This window comes from Pseudonaja textilis, chromosome 1, assembly GCF_049901715.1.
Source record: "Pseudonaja textilis isolate UNSWEBS1 chromosome 1, rPseTex1.2, whole genome shotgun sequence".
Classification (NCBI taxonomy): domain Eukaryota; kingdom Metazoa; phylum Chordata; class Lepidosauria; order Squamata; family Elapidae; genus Pseudonaja; species Pseudonaja textilis.
Window position 1 is genome coordinate 99510605 of NC_141990.1, and position 7670 is coordinate 99518274.

Here is a 7670-nt window from a genome sequence, read left to right on the forward strand (position 1 = left end):
CCTCTAGAATGTTCTGGGCTTTGTCTAGTACTAGATCAGGTGCTTCTTCTATTAGGTGACTTCTGTGGTATTCTGGAAACATTCAGAGGAGGTATCAGATATTCAGCAGCTCTGTGCCCTGGTTGGTTGCCGCAAAAACAGGTAAAGACCCCTCGCCCCCTTTGGGGTTGAGGCTTCGATGGTGTGGTTGCTCTGAGTCCCAGTAGGCCTCTCCAAATCCCGGTTCCTGGTTCTCCCTCCCTCCCTCCCTCTCTTTCTGGAAATAAGTGTTTCTGGATCAAGGATCATGTTGTCCCCCTGAAGGCAATTATGGTATCAGCAATTTTTAGGAGGACTTTAAGAAATACATTAACATACAACTAATTTTATGGCCTGCACATTGGAAAAATTAGATGTTATATTTCATATAGTTACAAGCCATTCTGATTCTTTAATTGCCTATTCATGAAATGTCTGTCTCTAGTTACTGAATTTAAATTTCTCTTTCTACCATCTTGAGGAATTGTTTCATTTTTTGGAATCTTGTAAAACTATTTTCATCAGTGGGTGTAACAAAACAACAGAATGACTTTCTTCTCCACTGAGATATTGTAGGAAACTCTAGTTTATGGTATCAAAAAATCAGAATGAGTCTGGAGCACCTTTTCCGGCTTATATATGAGTTTCCAGATTAATTGCATCTGGCAAAGTGATACGTAGCTCATAAAAATGTATGCTTTTAAATAAACATTGTCGATCGGAAAAAGTACACCCTTCAAATATTTTTCTCCTCTGTTATATTTTCTCAGCAAATATTAACAATGCTAATAAATGTTTTTGTTAAGAAGTGAAATGAAAATCTTTATTATTTACTTATTTTATTCATTTCCTGGATTTAAAAGACTGCCCAGTTCAAACAATGTGCCTCTGGGCAGTTTATCACAGAAAACTAAAAACAGAAAACATATCCTGTACAATATACAGTATAATACTGTATATAGAATATAAAATGGCAACCAAACACAATAACACAAACAACCAAAAGGGGACTCTGCTCATCTCAACCCACATGCTTGGCAGAGGCAGCCATGTCTTTGCAGGTCGAGTTTCCATCTCCCCGTGCAGCAACAACTTCCAATGTTGCACAAGTGTGGAGCTTTCAGAAGCCTTAAGACTGGTTTTTTTTAAATGTTCAAGGACAACCTGAAAGGAAGGGAAATACCAGCCATTTCTCTTCAAAATAGCAAATCCTGTAAACCAAGTCAAATCTCCACAGGGAAAAAAACACATATTCACAGTATTTTCCAGGAACTTGCAGTAATTAATTCTCTCTGTATTCAGGCTGAAACACCCATTGTGGACAATGAATTCTCTTAACAACTGCCACAAAAAAGCCATTGGGCATGCTTTTGATGTAACCTGCTTAATAATCAGCATGATTCATTCCAGGGTCAATTATAGTCATAAGTTGAGGACTACTTGTAATGCAGTGTAGCCTAGTGATTGAACAGCAGGAGATACTGAATTGGCTGTTTTGGTGGTTCTCAAGCTTTTCTTTACCACAGACCCCTTTTAAATACTTTTTCTGGCTATGGATCAAGGCCACAGATCCCCAAGACTGAACTCAAGATTTAAAGCATAACATTTCTTTCAAGCCTTTGGGGACATCCTGTGACGACATCATTGGCCCCCCAGGAGTTCACAGATCACAGGTTGAGAACTACTGATCTATTTGATCAGCATATTAAAAGTATGGTATGATAATCCATGATGAAGAAATAATCAGAATTCATTTTTGGGCAATATCTTTTTTATGACCAAGAAATAATATACGAGCTTTCTAAAAAGCAATGGATGAGAGAAGAAACTAAAGCATTGCCAAATTAGGCCAGAAATTGTTGCCTGGGAAGAAGGATAAAGATTGGTATGAAAACATGCTTTGCAAATGAAAAACTAATTTAAAAAAAAAGGACAGAAAGATTCTTTCCATGACCTGGAAAGAGAAAAAGTGGAGGGATGAAACAGGGGCAGATAGGACAAATATTTTCAAAGTCCTGATATGGTATAAATAAAAATGCCAGGTTTTTCTTTTTCCTCTCTCATCATTTTATTAAATGAAAGAAGATCCCTCTATTTAATAGTGGATACAAAGCATGTTCTAGATTTGAGTAGTTTGGCATCATATCTTTTATGACCATCAGAAAACAAACTGGTATATTACCCATTATAGGAGGAGTGCAGGGGTGGGATTCTACCGGTTCTGTCCACCTCTGTAGAACCGGTAGTTCTGAAGAGCAGTAGACAGAGAGCATACATAGAACCAGTTCTGTCTGCTGCTGTTTTGGCCCACCCGCCTGCCCGGGCTCTTACCTGACCTTTATCTCCTGCTTTTTCAACCACAGCTGCTTTGCATGACACAGCTGCGGTTGAAAAAGCATGAAAAAAATGCTTTTTCAACTGCTGCGCACCTGCTCACAGCGCTGTTCAGGTGTCCAGGCAGCTAGCTGATGACGATATACATGTGCAGGGAGCAAAACATAAAATCACCAAACCGGTAGTTACACCGGTTGGATCCCACCCCTGGAGGAGTATCAGGTTAGTCTATGATGACAATAAAATCAGAAGGGGTCTACTACTACCTAGAGCAGTGGTGTCCAACTTGCATCATCACAGCATTGTCACGTGACATATCGTGACTTTTCCCGCTTTGCTAAACTGGGTGTGGGTGTGGCCAGTGCGTGATGCATTCGGCCCATGGGCTGGGAGTTTGACGCCTCTGACCTAGAGAAACAAATTTATACTAAAGTCCTAAGCTTACCTGGGCTGCAACTCACTATAATGAGCTCTCTGCATTTGAGGAAGTAAGTCCCTGCTCACAAAAACATATACTTTTTAATAAAAATTATTAGTTGGAAAAGGCTCTGGCAGATACCTTCTGATATTTTTCTATATTACACACGATTCTGGCTAAATATACGCCTTACAGATCTGAGAAGTATTCATACTTTTTCTCCATTCTATGTATGAACTCTCTTAGATTTGAAACTATAGAGCCGGGATGTCCAACCTTGGCAACTTTAACACTATGGACTTCAATTCCCAGAATTCCCCCGCCAGCCAATCCACAAGTCTTAAAGTTGCCAAAGTTTGGACAGCCCTGATATAGAGTAACATACCAGGAATGTAACATGAATGTTGTGTGAATGAAATGAGGAGAATTTTTTTCTATTTAGTGCCTTTTAAACATTGCCAGAAACTGCAATGTTAAAAGGTGAATACAAAAATCATTTGAGAAGGGATTTAAAACCCCATGTGCTAACACTGAGAGCTCAGCATATATTTTTTTTTTATGCAAACCAGAAGAATAATCAAAGGTACTTGATTCCAACACAACACATATTGCTTATATGTTCTTTATACAGACAAGCCTTCTGAAACAGAGTTAGTTACAGTAACACCGACAGATACTCACTGGGTAGTATAAAATGTGTGTTGTCAGCAGTCTCAGAATATCACTATTTGCTATTAAAGGACAACTGCAGCTTTCAAAATACCTTTGGTTCCAAGCAGCTGATCTTCTAAGCAGGTCACAGAACAGAACTGAATGCAAAATCAACTTCTCCTGTGTTTCCTGTGTAATAACTTACCTCTTCCCACATTCAGTCCAAAAAGCTGCTGCTGTTCATTTTCAGTAACCTTAGCTCACAGTGAGCAAATATTAAGATTTGAATCAAGTCTAGCCTTAGATTTGAAAGCATGCTATTGGTCTGCTTTAAATGTTGTTAAATGTAGACGCAGCCATGACAGCATATGATTATTTGTGACATAGCTAAAAAAAAAAAAAACCCAATAAATAATGATGGACACCTACAGGGATTTCGGATTTCTGCTAAAGCTGTAGGAAAGAGTCTGCATCTGTAGAACTCAGGCTCTGCAAAGGCACTTTATCAAACACTCTTCAGATGCAGGTTTGTTTGTTTAGCTTCTTCTACAGAAGAAAAACACATTCCAATAGCCTGGAAAACAGATGTTGAAAAAGGCCCTGAATGAACCAAAGATGTGACTTTAGTCCAAGTGAATGAAAATAAAATAAAATAAGCAAGGCTGCAGAAAAAGCAGAAGAAAAAAAAGGGGGCGACAGTGGTGGGATTCAATTTTTTTAACTATTGGGTTCTGTTGGCGTGGCTTGGTGGGCGTGGCAAAGGAAGGATACTGTAAAATTTCCAGTCAGAGGTGGTATTTGCTGGTTCTCCAAACTACTCAAAATGTCCACTACAGGTTCTCCAGAACTGGTCCGAACCTCTGAATACCACCTCTGGGGCGGGGGGGAATATGAAGAGACCACAGAGCCGAAAACAGCAGGAAAACTTGAGCTTCAATGAATATTCAATATTATTAGCTTTGATTACATTCTTCCTTTCCTACATTTATCTCCTATTTAGGTAGTCCTTGACTTACAACCGTTCATTTAGTGACCGTTCAAAGTTACCACAGCATTGAAAGAAGTTACTTATGTCCGTTTTCACACTTAGGACTGGGGCAGCACCCTCAGGGTCACATGATTAAAATTCAGATGCTTGGCAACTAGTTCATATTTATGACAGTTGCAGAGTCTGAGGATTATGTGGTCATCTTTTGTGACCTTCTGCCAAGCAAAATCAATGAAGAGGCCAGATTCACTTAACAACTGCGTTACCAATTTAACAACTATAGCAAGAAAGGTCATTAAATGGGACAAAATTCACATTAAAAACTATCTTGTTTAACTACAGAAATGTTGGGCTCAATTGTGGTCGTAAGTCAAGGACTACCTGTACTTTTTTCTCCCATCATTCGTCTAAAGAATCAGTGTGCTGAACAAAAGCTGCTGTCAGGGCTCCAACAAATCCACCCCCATTCAAATCATGTCTCTAGCTGCATCTCTCAGAGTAAAAAAATTGATTTATTAGGAGTGACTGTGTCAGCATTAGCTGGGTACAGCTGACACTAAAATACATCATTCATTTCCTCCTTGACCCTGGTCTTCTCCCCACCCCCTGGATGTATATTCTCCAATGGGACACATCCATAGCCAAGAGTCATCAATCATGCTCTCCAGTAATATTCTTGTGCACTGACAGCTTTGGGCTGCCTAGCAATTATCTGAAACATTTCGGGAATGCGCTACCTTCCCCCACTCCCTTTGTGCTGGCAACTAAAAAGACCAAAGAAGTATTTTTTTGTTGTTGTTGACAGCTAGGGAATGTATACAAGTAGCTCTGAAACTTTTGATGGTCAAACCCTTGGTCCAAATATTTATTTTATTTTATTTATTCAGTTGGTGTAACCATGCAGCTTAAAACAGGGATTATTAGGTGGCAAGCAATAATAAAAACAATAAAAACTGTTAAAACTGTTAAAACACAATAAAATTAAAATTAAATACAATTAGCAGCTAGGAGATATTATATAATATATAATATCGATGTCAATAACCAGGAAACCAGGTTTCCTGTCGGCAGAATTAGCCTGTAATACTGCATTCTAACCACTGCGCCACCACAGCTCTCTCAAAGGCCTCTTTTTTCTTCAAGGACTAATTTCAATACTCCTGGCGGATCAATTTCAATCTTTATGGAAACAAGCACTTTTGGTGAAACCTACCCATTTTGGGCTTGGCATTTAAACAATTTCTTCTTCTGGAATACATTCAAGCTAAAAGAACCTTTAGAAAAAAGATCCCAATCAGAGAATTCCAGAATGGGATAAACGATATCCCAGCCAAACTAGAGTTCATCCAACTCATTGCAACTGGGATCCTGGTGAGTGTTTAATTACTTTAGCCTCATAAAAAAGCCTTTCTAAAAGCCAGGCATGATGTTTTACCCTCCTTAATTAGTGATTTACAAAGTATCCCTACGTATACAAGAATCTGTTCATGCAGCACTAATGCTATTGAGATCATCACCCATATATGGCCTCTGCTACTAATATAGTTAGAAACTTTCGTCCTTCCTTTATTTTTTCCCCTCTGGTTTTGTCTCCTCAGATAAGGAACCATTTGTTATGTACAACATCATTAGATTTTTCTTGGCAACAAATTCAAATGTGTAAACAGATAATTTTATATACTCAGCATGGGTAAACTGAGAATCCTTCCTTTGTTTTTACTTTTTATCTTTGCCAGTCTTTACAACTTTTTTGAGATCTTTGTCCCCTCCCCTGCTTTAGTTCATAATCCTAATATTTCAAATTAAGAATTTTTATAGAAAGATTGTTGTGTTTTTAATATTAAAATAATGAGTTAACAATGTTAGCATCTCTTATAAGTTTCAGTGTTAGTGAAACAGATATAACTTTTCCCTGTCGTATTTTATGATGCTCTATGACCAAAATAAAGCTCAAGATCATCTTCAGCTATGGAAGATTGCTGGGTTATCTGGATTCAATTAGCTACATTTGACCAACTTATATCTTAAGGCTGTTGGGGAGAAAAAAATGGAGAAGGAATTGAGAAATAGATATTCTATCACCAGAAATACACTAGAACTTTGGTCCCCAACCACCAGTCCATGGACTGGCACTGGGCCACGGCATGCCAGAAACTGGGTCACACAAATAAGTTAAGCCCCATCTGCGGGATGCAGGCAGCATGTGAAACCACAGCCCCTTCTCCACAGAACTGGTCCCTGGTGCGCCAAAGGTTGAAGGATCACTGCATTAGAATACAAGAAGATCAGGGTGTGTGTGTGGAATGGGGAAAAAGTCAAAATAGTATGTAGAACTGTGCAGTTCAACCCTGGGTCCTTTCAAAGACCATTACCCCCATTATCCCCATTATCCTACAGTAATTATGCAGGTGAGCTACCCCATTTAAATCTCTGTAGAGCGATTTCTTTAGGAGAGTGTTAGGAATGTAAGTCACCTAACAACTATTTGGGTTGGACAATATATAAACTAGGATAAACATTTTAATACTGTATCTTTAAGAAAATGCAAAAGTGTAATTGGGTGTGGTTTCTAAAATGGCCATAAGATGAAGCCAGAAACCTGGGTTGTTTAATCTTAGTCTTAGTCTCAGAAGAGAGTGTGAGTGAGTCTCTGTTTCCTTCTGTTGGAGAGTATTGCCGTTCCTCCATTTTTCCTAATTGACTGATATTCTTGGATTTGATGTAAGTCTAATACTGAACTGTTTCTGACATTGGACTTTGTTACTGGATTATCCCTGGACTGAAAACTGACTGATTTAACCTGATTTAACCTGGACTGCTTATCTTGAACTTTGCTTAAACCTTTATGGGAAATAAAACCCTACATTTACTGTACAGTATATCTGTGTGCTGTGTGTGTATTATTCAACACTTCTCTCACTACCTCTCCCTGTATGCGCTCATTCTCCTAACGGAGGAATTACCTCAACAGAGAGTATTATTGGAACTCCGATCTAATTGTGAACCTGTATGTGTTAAGGAAAAACCACAACAGCCTCAAGTGAAAAGGATTGTCATGCTAGGTTAAGAAGGGGTAAAGGTTATTGCCATGGTGCACCTGCTCATATTTTAAATGCTGTTCATTTTGTCTATACAACCAGTGCTGAGAAGAAAAGAGGAAAAAGAGAAGGGGGGATGCCCATAATGAAATAAAGGAAATCATAGAAAAGAGAATGAAGTGGGGGAAGAGAGAAAGAGAGAAGGAAATGGGAATGAAAAGAA

At 38.7% G+C, this 7670-nt stretch overlaps 1 long non-coding RNA gene across 1 annotated transcript; it reads right to left on the reverse strand.

The window, feature by feature from the left end:
• Positions 1-840: 840 nt before the first annotated feature.
• Positions 841-4630, reverse strand: LOC148127739 (uncharacterized). The gene is made up of 3 exons (XR_015741069.1): positions 3452-4630; positions 2619-2760; positions 841-1182 (listed from the first exon to the last, which is right to left on the reverse strand). It is a non-coding gene; the product is annotated as an uncharacterized LOC148127739 (long non-coding RNA).
• Between the last annotated feature and the right edge of the window lie 3040 nt (positions 4631-7670).